Source organism: Triticum aestivum, chromosome 5A (genome assembly GCF_018294505.1).
Source record: "Triticum aestivum cultivar Chinese Spring chromosome 5A, IWGSC CS RefSeq v2.1, whole genome shotgun sequence".
Classification (NCBI taxonomy): Eukaryota; Viridiplantae; Streptophyta; class Magnoliopsida; order Poales; family Poaceae; genus Triticum; species Triticum aestivum.
Window position 1 is genome coordinate 6,432,924 of NC_057806.1, and position 16,566 is coordinate 6,449,489.

Below are 16,566 nucleotides of genomic sequence, written 5' to 3' on the forward strand. Positions count from 1 at the left end.
AAGTTTCAGTTGAATCTGCTGCCCCTCCAAATCAGCGAAGCGAGCTCCAAGATCACAAGATTTCTGAAGTCAAAGGGGAGAAATTATTCCACAGCAAAAAACTTCAAAGACATTAAGTGCTAAGACTACGGTCGACTGCCCGCAGTCCACCATAGTCTCGGGGACTACAACCAGTGGGTGCACTTTGCGTGCCCCCACCGGTTCTGATTCCACTTGGCCGGTCCGCCGGAGTCGAGTTCAAAAAAAAGAGACAAAGTAGAACTCAAACCACAGTCGACTGCCAGCAGTCGACCGCGGTCTCGGGGACTACACCCAGTGGGTGCACTTTGCGTGCCCCCACCGATTCTGATTCTACTCGACCGGATCGAGCGGAGGAAACAAACTACCAGTTCGGTTTTTACTCGACAATATACAAAGACTATGGTCGACTGCCAGCAGTCCGCCGTAGCCTCGGGGACTACACCCAGTGGGTGCACTCAGCGTGCCCCCACTAGTCCAAAACTTCAATCGACGCACCCAGTGGGTGTACAGATGCAAAGATTTTTGGAAAGGATCTTCAAATAGCCGACTAACCTGGACGTTGCTCTGGAGAGCCGAGCTGGCATCATAGGCGGCTTGGCTGGCGTCCCGCACCGTCTTCATCTTCTCCATCATAATGCCCGCCTGACGTATGGCTTCCCTACCAGCATTCACCTCGTCCTCTGGGACATGATGGGTCGTAAAAACTGAAGGCGGGTCGACAGGGGCCTGAGCAGCCGACGAAGAAGGCAAGGCACTCGACATGGGCTCCGCGAAGGTAACAGAACCCCGATTGACGTCACCAGTGTCCTGAACGAATGGTTCCGCCCTCGGCGTCGACTGTGGCGCCTCGCTTGCAGGAGCTCGCCTATTCTTCCTCGTCAAAGGCCTCTCGGGCTCTTCATTATCATCAGTGAGGTCAATAATGTTGGGAGCTGTGCAAAGTTCAATTGCCAAAATCACGTCACCCAATGGTGCACATTGCAGTTGAATCGACTGAACAAAGACAGTATGGCAGAAGTCATACCCGGGTTAGAAGTGACCGCATCCTCCATCGCCTCATCATCATCCCTGTAAGCTGAGGTCCTGGAAGTGGCAGCACTGACAATTCCAAAGTTTGTCCAGTTAAAACAAGAAAAAAAACAGCGCAGAGTGTTGAGTGAATACAAGGAGAGACACTTACACGGAGGCGATAGGGATATCGATCTTGATCTTAAGCAGCGCCTTCCGAGTCTTTGGTTCTACAACTTTGGGGTGCTTGGGCGCCTTCTCAGTTGTGGTTGGTGAAGAGATCCGAGGACGCTTCGAAGACTGACCAGCCTGAGCAGTCGCCTTGTCACGAGCACTCGGCCGATCCTGGTCAAGCTTGGATCGTCTCTCTATGCGAGGAGGCGACTCAACTTCTTCCCCATCACTTGAGTCGTCGCTTCCTCCATCCCCTTCACCATCGGAAGTCCACTCGCTGCTTTCGCCACCGCTCGCCTCGCCTTCCAGAGTTTGCTCTTGCGCCCCGTTGGGCATCGAATACATTTCAATAATGGGCTGAAAGAAAGCAGAGAGGACAAAGTCAGTCGACGCAATACAGACAGTTGCGCGAGTGAATTCAGATTACAAGCGAAAACTCAGAATCAGACATGCTCTGGTGCACGCGACTGGTCGAATGGGGGAACTCTCCTGGCTACTCTGGGATTGTCCTTGTTCCCAATAATACCCAAAGGAGATAGTTGCGTACACTTTCTATCACAGATCCGAAGGCAAGATATTCGTTGCTTAGAATGGATCCTTTCTAGAGAAGGAGTTTCTCTCGAAAGAAGTGAGTGGGAGGAAAGTAGAACTTGATGAGGTAACTGTACCTGCTCCCTTATTGGAAAGTAGTTCATCATAGAAAACGGTTTCTGTGACACCTACACCAATTAGTGAGGAAGTTAATGATGATGATCATGAAACTTCAAATCAAGTTATTACTGAACCTCGTAGATCAACCAGAGTAAGATCCGCACCAGAGTGGTACGGTGATCCTGTTCTGGAAATCATGCCCAGATTCCGCAAAATGGCTTGAAGCCATGAAATCTGAGATGGGATCCATGTATGAAAACAAAGTATGGACTTTGGTTGACTTGCCCGTTGATCGGCAAGCAATTGAAAATAAATGGATCTTCAAGAGGAAGACGGACGCTGATAGTAGTGTTACTATCTACAAAGCTAGAACTGTCGCAAAAAGGTTTTTGACAAGTTCAAGATGTTGACTACGATGAGAGTTTCTCACTCGTATCTATGCTTAAGTCTGTCCGGATCATGTTAGCAATTGCCGCATTTTATGAAATCTGGCAAATGGATAAACAAAGCTGCATTCCTTAATGGATTTCTTAAAGAAGAGTTGTATATGATGCAACCAGAAGGTTTTGTCAATCCTAAAAGTGTTAACAAAATATGCAAGCTCCAGCGATCCATCTGTGGACTGGTGCAAGCATCTCAGAGTTGGAATATGCGCTTTGATGAGATGATCAAAGTATATAGTTTTATACATACTTGTGGTGAAGCCTGTATTTACAAGAAAGTGAGTGGGAGCACAACAGCATTTCTGACAAGTATATGTGAATGACATATTATTGATCGGAAATAATATAGAATTATTCTGCAAAGCATAAAGGAGTGTTTGAAAGAAGTTTTTCAAAGAAAGACCTTGGTGAAGCTACTTACATATTGAGCATCAAGATCTATAGAGATAGATCAAGACGCTTGATAAGTTTTTCAATGAGTACATACCTTGACAAGATTTTGAAGTAGTTCAAAATGGAACAGTCAAAGAAGGAGTTCTTGCCTGTGTTACAAGGTGTGAAATTGAGTAAGACTCAAAACCCGACCACGGCAGAAGATAGAAAGAGAATGAAAGTCATTCCCTATGCCTTGGCCATAGGTTCTATAAAGTATGCCATGCTGTGTACCAGATATATTGTATACCCTACACTGTTTTTGGCAAGGGAGTACAATAGTGATCTAGAAGTAGATCACTGGACAGCAGTCAAAATTATCCTTAGTGGAATAAGGATATGTTTCTCGATTATGGAAGTGACAAAAAGGTTCGTCGTAAAGGGTTACATCAATGCAAGTTTTGACACTAATCCAGATGAGTCTAAGTCTCAATCTGGATACATATTGAAAGTGGGAGCAATTAGCTAGAGTAGCTCCATGTAGAGCATTGTTGACATAAAAATTTGCAAAATACATACGGATCTGAATGTGGCAGACCCGTTGACTAAACTTCTCTCAAAAGCAAAACATGATCACACCTTAGTACTTTTTGGGTGTTAATCACATAGCGATGTGAACTAGATTATTGACTCTAGTAAACCCTTTGAGTGTTGGTCACATAACGATGTGAACTATGGGTGTTAATCACATGATGATGTGAACTATTGGTGTTAAATCACATAGCAGTGTGAACTAGATTATTGACTCTAGTGCAAGTGGGAGACTGAAGGAAATATGCCCTAGAGGCAATAATAAAGTTATTATTTATTTCCTTATTTCATGATAAATGTTTATTATTCATGCTAGAATTGTATTAACCGGAAACATAATACATGTGTGAATACATAGACAAACAGAGTGTCACTAGTATGCCTCTACTTGACTAGCTCGTTAATTAAAGATGGTTATGTTTCCTAACCATAGACAAAGAGTTGTTATTGGATTAACGGGATCACACCATTAGGAGAATGATGTGATTGACTTGACCCATTCCATTAGCTCGGCACCCGATCGTTTAGTATGTTGCTATTGCTTTCTTCATGACTTACACATGTTCCTATGATTATGAGATTATGTAACTCCCGTTTGCCGGAGGAACACTTTGTGTGCTACCAAACGTCACAACATAACTGGGTGATTATAAAGGAGCTCTACAGGTGTCTCCAAAGGTACATGTTGGGTTGGCGTATTTCGAGATTAGGATTTGTCACTCCGATTGTCGGAGAGGTATCTCTGGGCCCTCTCGATAATGCACATCACATAAGCCTTGCAAGCATTGCAACTAATGAGTTAGTTGCGAGATGATGTATTACGAAACGAGTAAAGAGACTTGCCGGTAACGAGATTGAACTAGGTATTGAGATACCGAGGATCGAATCTCAGGCAAGTAACATACTGATGACAAAGGGAACAACGTATGTTGTTACGCGGTCTGACCGATAAAGATCTTCGTAGAATATGTGGGAGCCAATATGAGCATCCAGGTTCCGCTATTGGTTATTGACCGGAGACGTGTCTTGGTCATGTCTACATTGTTCTCGAACCCGTAGGGTCCGCACGCTTAAGGTTTCGATGACAGTTATATTATGAGTTTATGAGTTTTGATGTACCGAAGGAGTTCGGAGTCCCGGATGAGATCGGGGACAAGACGAGGAGTCTCGAAATGGTCGAGATGTAAAGATCGATATATTGGACGACTATATTCGGACATCGGAAAGGTTCCGAGTGGTTCGGGTATTTTTTGGAGTACCGGGGGTTACGGGAATACGGGGGAAGAAGTATATGGGCCTTATTGGGCTTTAGGGGAGAGGAAGAGGCAGGCCGCCCCCCCCCCATTGACTAGTCCGAATTGGACTAGGGGGAGGGGCGGCGCCCCCTCCTTCCTTCTCTTCCCTCTTCCCCTTCCTTGTCTCCTACTCCTACTACTTTGGAAGGACTCCTAGTTGGACTAGGAAAGGGGGAATCCTACTCCCGATGGGAGTAGGACTCCCCTAGGGCACGCCATAGAGAGGGCCGGCCCTCCCCTCCTCCACTCCTTTATATACGGGGGCAGGGGGCACCCCATAGACACACAAGTTGATCTTCATGATCGTTCTCTTAGCCGTGTGCGGTGCCCCCCTCCACCATACTCCTCGATAATATTGTAGCGGTGCTTAGGTGAAGCCCTGCGACGGTAGAACATCAAGATCGTCACCACGCCGTCGTGCTGACGGAACTCTTCCCCGACACTTTGCTGGATCGGAGTCCGGGGATCGTCATCGAGCTGAACGTGTGCTAGAACTCGGAGGTGCCGTAGTTTCGGTGCTTGATCGGTCGGGCTGTGAAGACGTACGACTACATCAACCGCGTTGTCATAACGCTTCCGTTGTCGGTCTACAAGGGTACGTAGACAACACTCTCCCCTCTCATTGCTATGCATCACCATGATCTTGCGTGTGCGTAGGAAATTTTTGAAATTACTACGTTCCCCAACACTTAGGAGTGACATATATGTATTCCCTCCACTCTCTTACTCATCTCCTCTCTATCTTCTGAATGCGCACTTTGCGCTCATTCTTGGTTTCCTCAGTAGGTGTGCAGTACCCAACATATATTTCATCAGGGATCTCAAACGCTGTATTTAGCTCAGGCCTCTTTCCTCCCTTCTGTGGCTTCTTACCATCAGTCATTTTCTTCAGTTGAGGAATTTGAACAATTGAATTCTCTGAAGAAGTATGCAACTTTTCTTCGAGGAACGCTGCAAATGAGTTAAGTATATGAGAACCTAGTGATTCAGCAGTTGGCATGTGTACCTGTGAACAGAGTATAGTTGCGAGGAATTTGGAGAGGTCATATGCATTCTCAGAAGGTTTTGTAAAAAGAACAAGTTAGAGGAATTTGACCAGATGAGCCTTGAAGAATTTCACTAAGCGTTCTTTGTCTTAGGTTCCAGAGATGTGTAGATTAAAAATCCACACATTTGAGGAATCTTGAAGAAAAACATGGCTTAGAGAAACGAATCAAGAACAGATGACCTGTGAGGTGTTTAGTGTGTGAATCTATGAAGAAAAACACCTTTGAAGATTTTGAAGATAATCATTCGAATCAATGAGGGTAGTAAAACTAACTTTTAATTACCCTGGACGAAGAACACGACGAACTGGAGTGAGGAGATGTGAAGTTCGTCTGTGCAGATCTTCCACGCCCTAACTTGGCGGAGGAAGATGGCTACGGCGGCGGCGGAGTGAAGATTTCCGCGGTCGACGCGAGTACGTCGGCGACGAGGTCGAGGCAGTGAAGCTCTTCCTCACCGGCGGCGATGAAGTAGCGGTGGCGCTAGGGTTTGAGAAGCTCGAGCTGGAGAGAGATCGAGCGGAGTAAAAGAAGTGAGGAAGGGAAGGAGGGGTATTTATAGCCATGGTGAAAAACTGCTCGCCCAAAGAAATTGGACGAACGTGCCCCTGACCCTTCTCATTCGCATGACATGTGTCACCCACGTAGTGAGAGGTGGAGATCATGTCAGATCGTGGGTGAGTGGATAAGTGTATCATGGGATGCGGAACGATTTGAGCGGCAAAGGCGAAAATTTCGATAAGATAGGTTTTAAAGTTCCGTTCGCAATTTCTTCAGCTGACAAGGACACAGTGAAGATTTTGAATGAGTTTCAAATAGAACGCACATGAAGAATTTGTGAACAGATTGGGTTGAGTATAGCATAGAGGGGAAGGGTCCGATCACATTCACTTAGCAGAAAACCAAGTTGAAGAAATAGCAATAAGTGAATGTTGTAGAGGACATAAACTCATATATATATATTGCCAATGAAGAAAAACGACGGAACTAGTGAAGACTATGCAAAGTTGAAGAATATGAATAATTTGAGGAATTTCAACTTTTGGTGGTGGCGTGATCCACCGTATAAGAATGATGATTTCAGACACCGCGTACAATTATCGTAGGGTTCTGAGAATCAAATTCTTCATTAATTTCTTCACACTAAGAGTGTTATTCTTCATTGATTGAAGAAAAACGTTTCTTCATGTGTTGCACATCTAAGTCATTAATTTTGCATAAGTGTTAGGATGAGTGTCCTTTTCAAAGAACATTCGAAGATTCTAGGATATTTAGCTCACACCGCAACTTGCTAAATCTCTTCTCATCCAAGGGCTTTGTGAAGATATCGGCTAGTTGTTCTTCAGTCTTCACATGATCAATAGAAATGTCGCCCTTCAACACATGATCACGAAGAAAACGATGACGAATCTGAATGTGCTTTGTCTTCGAGTGCTGAACTGGGTTGTGAGCAATCTTGATGGCACTCTCATTGTCACAGAAGAGAGGCACATTCTTCATGTTGACGCCGTAGTCCTTGAGAGTTTGCTTCATCCATAGCAATTGGGCACAGCAAGAACCAGCGGCAATGTACTCAGCTTCAGCAGTAGATAGTGATACGCAGTTCTGTTTCTTCGAGGACCAACAGACCAAAGATCGTCCGAGGAAATGACATGTACCAGATGTTGACTTGTGGTCCACACGATCACCAACATAGTCAGAGTCAGAATATCCAATGAGATCAAAAGCCGAGCCCTTGGGGTACCATAATCCAAGTGTTGGTGTGTGAGCTAGATATCGAAGAATATGCTTCACAGCCTTATGGTGTGATTCCTTCGGTGTAGCTTGAAATCGGGCACACATGCAAACACTAAGCATTATATCTGGCCTAGATGCACATAAGTACAATAAAGAACCTATCATGGAGCGGTATACCTTATGATCGAAGTCAATACCATTTTCATCAGTGCACAGATGGCCATTTGTGGGCATAGGAATTTTGACGCCTTTGCAATCTTGCATGCCGAATTTCCTCAGTACATCCTTGAGGTATTTCTCCTGAGATATGAATATGCCATTGCGTTGTTGACGAATTTGAAGACCTAAGAAGAATTTAAACTCTCCCATCATAGACATTTGATATTCTTCACTCATCATATAGGAAAATTCATCACTATAACGTTGGTCAGTACAGCCAAAGATAATATCATCAACATATATTTGGCACACAAACAATTCACCATCATAAGATTTAGTGAAAAGGGTAGGGTCGAGTGAACCAGGTTTGAAGCCTTTCGTCATGAGGAATTCCTTCAAAGTATCATACCAAGCCCGTGGGGCCTGCTTGAGGCCATAGAGGGCCTTGTTGACTCTGAAGACTTTGTCAGGATTCTTTGGATCTTCAAAACCTGGGGGTTGAGCAACATATACTTCTTCCTCAAGCTTACCATTGAGGAATGCACTTTTCACATCCATTTGATATAAAGTGATATCATGATGGTTATCATAAGCAAGTAATATGCGAATAGCCTCAAGTCTAGCAATAGGTGCAAAAGTTTCATTGAAATCAATTCCTTCAACCTGTGTGTAACCTTGAGCTACAAGCCATGCCTTATTCCTCACCACAAGGCCATTTTCATCTTGCTTGTTGCGGTAGATCCACTTTGTGCCGATGATATTGTGCTTGCGAGGATCTGGACGTTTGACCAGTTCCCAGACATTGTTGAGCTCGAACTGATGTAATTCTTCTTGCATGGCCTGAATCCACTCAGGCTCCAGAAATGCTTCATATACCTTAGTGGGCTCTGTAATAGAGACAAAAGCATAGTGCCCACAAAAGTTAGACAAATGTGAAGCTTTTGAGCGTGTGAGAGGACCTGGCGCTTTGATGTCATTGATGATCTTTTCAACTTGCACTTCTTTTGCAATGCGAGGATGAGCTGGTTGTCATTGAAGAATTTGATCAGCGTTTTCCTCAGCACCATTTTCTTCAGCATTTTCTTCAGGTGCATTAGCTCGACGTTCTTCATGTTCTGGAATGAATTCTTCAGCAGATTCTTCAGTAGGAATGACATCCTTAGTAGCCTTGAACTTGATAGTTTCCTCAGGTGCTGGTTCATCTATCACAGTAGGTAGGTGCTCTCTTTGCGAGCTATTAGTTTCATCGAACCGCACATCTACGGTTTCAACAACTTTGTGAAGAACGTTGTTGAAGACTCTGTAGGTGTGCGAGTCCTTTCCGTAACCAAGCATAAAACTTTCATGTGCTTTCGGTGCAAATTTTGAGTTGTGATGAGGATATCTAATCCAACATTTAGCACCGAAGACTTTGAAATAACTTACATTGGGTTTCTTATCAGTGAGGAGTTCATAGGCAGTCTTCTTGAAGAATTTGTGAAGATATTGTATCAATTTCATCAGATAATAGAACAGATAAAGCAGTATGAGGACGTGAGAAATGAAAATTCATTTCTTCATGAATAGCTTGTGTCCTTTCAAGCATATTCAGGTCTCCAGCAATTTCATCAGACGTTTAAGTTCGTTTGGAGACCTGATCCTGTATAAGAGGTTAGTTCTATTTCTTCACCACCCACATCTGAAGGGGTGGCAAAGAGTTCATCATTCCACGAGCTCCATACGAGAAGGATGGCATAGAAGCCAGTCCATTTCGTTTCACATAAGAGGGGTTAGAGTAAGCATAAGAGTAAGCAGAGAAATTCTTCGAGGACTTATGGACATAATGATTTGAATAATAATGCACATATCCATAATCCTTAGATCTTCCCTGCGAAACAGACGGGTTAGCACGATGATGTTCATATGAGGATTTTGATCCTTTTGAGGAATATGATCCATGTGAGGAGTTTGGTCCGTATGAGGACTTGGATCCATATGAAGAATTTGGTCCATATGAAGCTTTTGATCTGGGGTTCCTATTCTTCACAGGTGGCGTCATGATGACATTCACCTGAATATTTTCAAGGCATCTTTTGGGAACCCAGATTTTCTTCATAGGAGGACCGTTCCTGCAGTTAGTGCCAACATATCTAGCAAATACTTCACCATTCTGATTTTTGAACAGTTTATAGTTGGAGTCAAATGACTCATCATCAGAACGAGGAGATTCACATGCAAATCCAGATAAGTTAGATGGATCAACTGGAGGTCCCTTTGCAGCAACCCATGTAGTTTTGGGGTACTGCTCAGGCTTCCAATATGTACCATCTGCATTGAGTTTCCTCTCAAAGGCAATACCCTCTTTCCTGGGGATCCTGTTGAGGATCTGCTTTTTAAGCACGTCACAAAGAGCCTGATGGCCTTTGAGGCTTTTGTACATGCCTGTCATATACAATTCCTTCAGCCCTGCATCATCATTAATACTACCAATGTCCTCAGATGAGGAATTAGTGATAGCAGAGGCAGTTGAAGAATTTTTAGCAATGGAAGTATTTGAACATTCAGGTGAAGAATTAGCAGTTTCATGTTCAATGCACTTCAAACATGGAGGAACAAATTCTTCCTATGCAGTGCTGATTTGTTGAGCAAGTAATGAATCATGCTCCTTCTGAAGATCTTCATAACTCACTCTTAACTGCTCAAGATCTTGCTTTCTTTGAAGAAATTCATAAGAAAGCTTCTCGTGATCAGATAGGAGAGTGTTATGATGACCTTGAAGATTGTCAAACTTGGACTGAAGTCTCTGAAGATTTTCAGTCAAGATTTCAGTGCGATCCATTTCCTCGCCCAACATATCATCACTTTTATCTAGCATATTTTGAACCTTTTCAAGAGTTTTTTGCAGTTTCACAGCAATCTTAGCAAGTTTAGAATAGTTGGGTTTGAGGATTTCATCAGATTCATCCTCACTAGATTCAGAGGAGGGATATTTGAGTACCGTTGAGCCTTTTGCCATGAAGCAATAGGTGGGAGCATAGTCCTTGTCATCGTCATCATCAGTGTTGGGGAGGTCCATTTCTTCAGAGTTAAAGATGGATTTGCTGACGAACGCAGTTGCGAGGGCTAGGCTCGCCACACCAGAGTCTGGCTCCTCAAATTCCTCCTCTTCCTCACTTTCCTCAGATTCAGCCTCAGAGTCCATTTCCTTGCCAATGAATGCTCGAGCCTTCTTGGAGCTGCTCTTCTTGTGAGATAAGGACCTTGAGGGTCTTGATGACGAGGACTTTGAAGATTTCTTCTTCTTCTTTGAGTCATCAGAACTGTAATCCTTGTACTTCTTTTTCTTCGATTCCTTTTCCCACTGAGGACAATCTTGAATGTAGTGTCCAGGTTTTTTGCATTTATGGCAGAGCTTCTTCTTGTAATCATGGGATGAGGAATCTAATCTCAAGTCACCACCTCTTGAGGATTTACCAAAATGACCACATCTTGAGAACTTCTGGAATTTCTTCACGAGCATTGCAAGATCATGGCTCAGTTCTTCAGGATCACCAAGACTGCTACCAGAATCTTCATCTTCGGATTCAGACACTGCCTTGGCCTTCAGAGCACGTGATCTGCCATAGCTCGATCCATAGATGTCTCTCTTCTCAGCAAGCTGGAACTCATGAGTATTTAGCCTTTCGAGAATATTAGTGGGATCAAGTGACTTGTAATCAGCACGTTCTTGTATCATCAATGCCAGAGTGTCAAATGAGGAATCAAGCGATCTCAACAATTTCTTCACCACCTCATGGTCGGTGATGTCAGTGGCACCAAGTGCTTGAAGCTCATTTAATATGTCAGTGAGGCGATCGAAGGTCTGTTGAACATTTTCATTGTCGAGTCTTTTGAAGCAGTTGAAGAGATTGCGAAGAACATCAACTCGAGAGTCACGCTGAGTTGAGACTCCTTCATTCACTTTGGACAACCTGTCCCAGATAAGCTTCGCTGTCTCCAAAGCACTCACTCTGCCATACTGTCCTTTGCTCAGATGGCCACATATGATATTCTTCGCTTGAGAGTCGAGTTGCTTGAATCTCTTCACATCAGCAGCATTCAGAGAAGGTGTGACTGAGGGAACACCATTTTCCACAACATACCAGAGATCGTTATCAATTGCTTCAAGATGCATTCGCATCTTATTCTTCCAGTAGGGGTAGTCCGTCCCATCGAAGGTAGGACACCCAGCAGAGACCTTCATCATACCTACGGTCGACATAACTAAAACTCCAGGCGGTTAAACAAAAACCACACAGAACAAGGGAGTACCTTGCTCTGATACCAATTGAAAGTGCGTTATATCGACTAGAGGGGGGTGAATAGGCAATTTTTATGAAATTCTTCACTGAGGAATTTGCCGGTGAGGAAATTCCTTAGCGAAGAACTACTAGCAGCGGAATAAGTACTCAAAAGTAAACATAACAGAATACAAGCATAGTCATCATGATGAAATGAAGACAGGCATAGAGTACAGGAAGCGTAAGCACAGGATAACACAGGATGAAGACAAACAGACTGAAGAAATTGAACTGAGGAAATTGAGAAAGTCTTCAGTCAAAGTCTTCAAACACAGATATGAACAAGTACACAACTCAATTATGAGGAAATGAAAGAGTTGAGGAAATGGAACCAGTAAGCTTGGTGAAGAAAATGATTTGGTAGACCAGTTCCAACTGCTGTCTCAGTTGTACGTTTGGTTGGAGCGGCTGAGTATTTAAACTCGAGGACACACAGTCCCGGATATTCAGTCCTGAACACGCAGCTCAGGACACCCAGTCCTCACCATATTCTCATTGAACTAAGGTCACGCAGACCTCGTCCAATCACTCGTGGTAAGTCTTCACGCGACTTCCAAACCTTCACAAATTCGGTTACTCGGCGATCCACAATTTCTCTTGGATGCTCTAGACCATGACGCCTAACTGTATGGAAGAAGCACAGTCTTCAAAGGTAACAAGCGTCGGATCCACGCAGGATCAATCTCTTCAGTGATGCTCAATCACTTGGGGTTTGTAGGTGTTTGGGTTTTGGTTTTTTCCTCGCTTGATGATTTTCGCTCAAAGTCCTCAGAGGATGGGTTGCTCTCAAATGACAAGTGTCAGTTTCTCTCGGAGCAGCCAACCAGCTAGTGGTTATAGGGGGCGGCTATTTATAGCCTAGGGAGCAGCCCGACATGATAAGACATAAATGTCCTTCAATGATATGACCGTTAGGTGGATAGATATTTTGGGACAGCTGGCGCATAGCACAACAACGGTCAGAATTTTGAGTAGCAAAATCCTCAGGGCTATCATGTTCCTCACTGTGTAGGAAATCCGCACTGGCGAATTCCTAACTCCTCAGTCAGAACAAATTCCTCAGAGACCAGAAGAACTTCGTCTCTGTCACTGAAGAATATGACTGGACTGTATGAGACAATGGCTTCACTCGAAGGGATTGGTAGGTGTAGAATTTTGAGTTGAGCATCACATGGAAATTTTTCCTTAGTATTTCCTCGACCCCCTTTAACAGTACGGTGTTTCCTATGACTCAAGAAAGAGAAAATAAAACTATGAAAACAAAAGTCTTCACGCTTTATGTTCCTCGAATGAATACCAAGTCTTCAAGGTCACACCATTTTCTTCACTTTCAAAGTCTTCGAAAAGTCTTCAGAATACCAAAGTCTTCAGACGAAGAACTTCATTTTTAGGGGTCGATTTTCTCTGTAAATATCAAACTTCTCATAGACTTATAGACCTGTTTACACTCATAAACACATTAGTCCCTTAACCTATAAGTCTTCAATACACCAAAATCACTAAGGGGCACTAGATGCACTTACAGAGTGCAAGTATTTGTTTTTGTGTGTGCGGGTGTTGTTCACCAGGCTTTGTGTAATTATCCTACTGGATTGATAATCTTTTTTCTTAACTGAGGGAAATATTTTATCTTTACTATACTACATCTTCTCTCCTCTTTGAGGAAATCCCAACGCAGCTCACAAGTAGCAATGGCCTCCTGTATCATGGCCTCTACCTCGGCCCTCCACACCTCGTCCTCGATCTCCATCCTGGCTTTGGCGTCGTGGTTGGCCGGGGAAGCAAACATGACGAAGTGGTGGGCTTGGTATTGATATTTTTGTACACTAAGGGACGAACGGACGAGGGGTTACACTGGGACGAAAAAAACAAAGGATAGGGTCGGATGATTCTTTTTTGGTGGGTGAAAGAAAAAACACGGCAAGGGCATGATGGGGATGAGGCGAGACTACCAACTCCTTTTTAATAGTAGAGATTTTTTTTGTCTATATCTTTTAAAAAAGACTGACAAACATCTATCATTTTTAATGGTATAGAGATATCTATATGTATACCTACTAATAAAGTGAAGTGATATTCTTGGTTTCATTCCGCTATTTTGGTTTGCTGGTTTGGTTTGGTGTTTTTTATATGTTGCCGATCCATTATTTGAACAAACTAGCATGGACCAAGGTAGGCCTATTTCCTTAATCGATGGAGGAGCAGCAAAAATATACGCCCTGGACTTGAACTCCAGACCTCCGCAAGTATCGATCGCAACAGTCAACCCATCTTTGGTATGAATTGTGCTACGAACAAGGTCGTTACTCAATGAATAGTCCCACGCTCCTTTCTGTCAAATTCCACCATATTTTATATGTTTCCGAGTTGAAACTGGTAAGCCGCCTAATAAAGAATAATCAAAAGGGTGAGAAGCGCAGGAGGAAAGGAACTAAGTTGCAAAAGGAAGGAAAGGCTTTAAAAGATGATGGTAGAATAATTTAGAATTAAAGAACTTCATGCCCAGATGGGAGAGACAAAAAATTAGAGCCTTTGCATATGTATGGCATGAATAAATCAGGAAGGAAAGGACTTTTTACATGACCATCGATGGGAGAGAGAATTAATTGGAGCCTTTTCACATGTCATGAACAAGCCAGGAAGGAAAGGAACTCTACATGGCCATGAGATGGGTGAGAGAATAAATTGAATAAGTTGTTCCTGGGCATCAATCGCGAGTCATGGACTTTATTCCAATTACAATCGGTTGTGGCGGCAATCGCCCGATCGTCGACTTCAATACCGGCTGGTGCCTAAGCGCCCCGTGGACGACACACGAGGGAAAGGGCTCCCAGCCGTAACCGCGGGCGGCGGTTTGCAACGCTGATGGGTGCTTCGATACGATGGTTGGATGAAGTGTCGGCACCAACGGTAAGGCCAAATTTCCCTGTCATGGGAATGGTATTTTCTAAGATCGCAATGTTGTAGCACGAAAATAGAAGCTAGCGAGTGAATATGTTTGAACTAGTTATTGTGGTCTAGTTGTTCTCTTCTCATACATGTTGAGTCCATACATTTGCTGTTGTTTGGCAGCGGTGTATGCGCTGAGACATGCTGAGCTGAAACTTTTTTTGACAGTCTGCATGTGCTTAGACATGCTGAACAATTTTGAATTTTAAATATTTTTTGAATGATAAACAAAATTTTAAAAACATAAAAAAATTAAACATATTTTGAAATTTTATTGAAAATTTAAACAAAATTTGAAATTCTAACCATTTTTGAAAATTTAAATATATTTTGACAATTTAAACATTTTTTTGAAATTTTAAACATATTTGCTAAACTTTTTTGGAAATTTTAAACATATTTTGAAATTCTGAACTTTTCCGAAAAATTAATCAAAATTTGAAATGTTTGAATTTTTTAAAAAATAATCAAACAAAATTTGAAATTTTGCTTTTTTTAAAAATTTAAACAAAATTTGAAATTCTAAACATTTTTGAAAATTTAACAAAATTTGTAATTCAAAACATTTTTTGTTTTTTAAATTGAATTTCTGATTTTTTTTGAAAATTTAAACAATTTTTAAATTTTGAACATTTTCAATTTTTTTTCAAATTATGAACCTTTTCAATAATTTATACAAATTTTGAATTTCTGAATATTTTTTGAAAATTTAAACAAATTTTGAAATTACGAACATTTTATGAAAATTTAAACATATTTGGACGTGGTCTGGTGGGTGGGGACCAGGGTCAGGGCCGGCATGGCTACCTCCATGCACCCTCTCTGGGGTGCATGCGATGGGCATGGTTGAGGGCCCTTTTTGCATCAGGTGGGCATAACCCAGGTGAGCCCGTGCATCCTACCAAACAAGTAAAAATGGGTTGGATTGGAAACTTTTGCCCTCATGCACCCTCCATGCACCCTACGAAACACACCCATAAGTTCTCAAATGATTTCATGGCATGTGTACAAGCAACATAGAAGGGTATGCAGTATGATGGGGATTTGAGTGCAGACTTGGGGATCAACTGACTGGTTTAATTTGTTCACCAAGAGACAGATACACAGATGAAAGGACCGCAGTTATAGAATATGCAAGACATAAAAATAACCCAGTTTCATAGCAGCTAAAAAAACGTTGAGGCGATCGATTATCTTCCGTTAAGTAAGTTCTACAAATTTATGTTTCATTTGCTGCTTTGAAATTGCATCGTGCATCTTGGTGAGTAACTTTAGTGATTTCGTTTTGCATAGATTTACACGAAGATTTGCTCATATTGAGCATCATGTGGTGATGTGGAGTGGTAATTATGCATCTCAAAGGAAGATTCTTTTTCTTGAGAAGCAAGGTAGTAGATTTTGATCCAACACAATAATATTTTTCTTTCTCAATTGTTTGTGCAATATATGGAAGCCGTATATTTTTGATCGATAATATGGTGAAAAATTTATAGGCCAGTGTCACATGTGAATATAAGGCTTAGTTTGGCAGTGAAGTATTTTTAAAGTCAAAGTATTCGAAAACCAAAGTATTCTTATGCCTAGTGAACCAATACTTCAGTATTGGAAAAAGAGGTCCAACCCTCTTTTCTAGAGACTTAAAAACTGGAAGTTCCCTAAATATGTAAGTATATAAAACTATAGTTTTGGCTAAAGCCAAATACCTCAAAGTAATTAATACTTCGGTATTTCTAAAAACCAAAGTATTCTTGAAATGCTTAACAAAATACATAGCTCCCAAACAGGGCCTAAATCATATCAT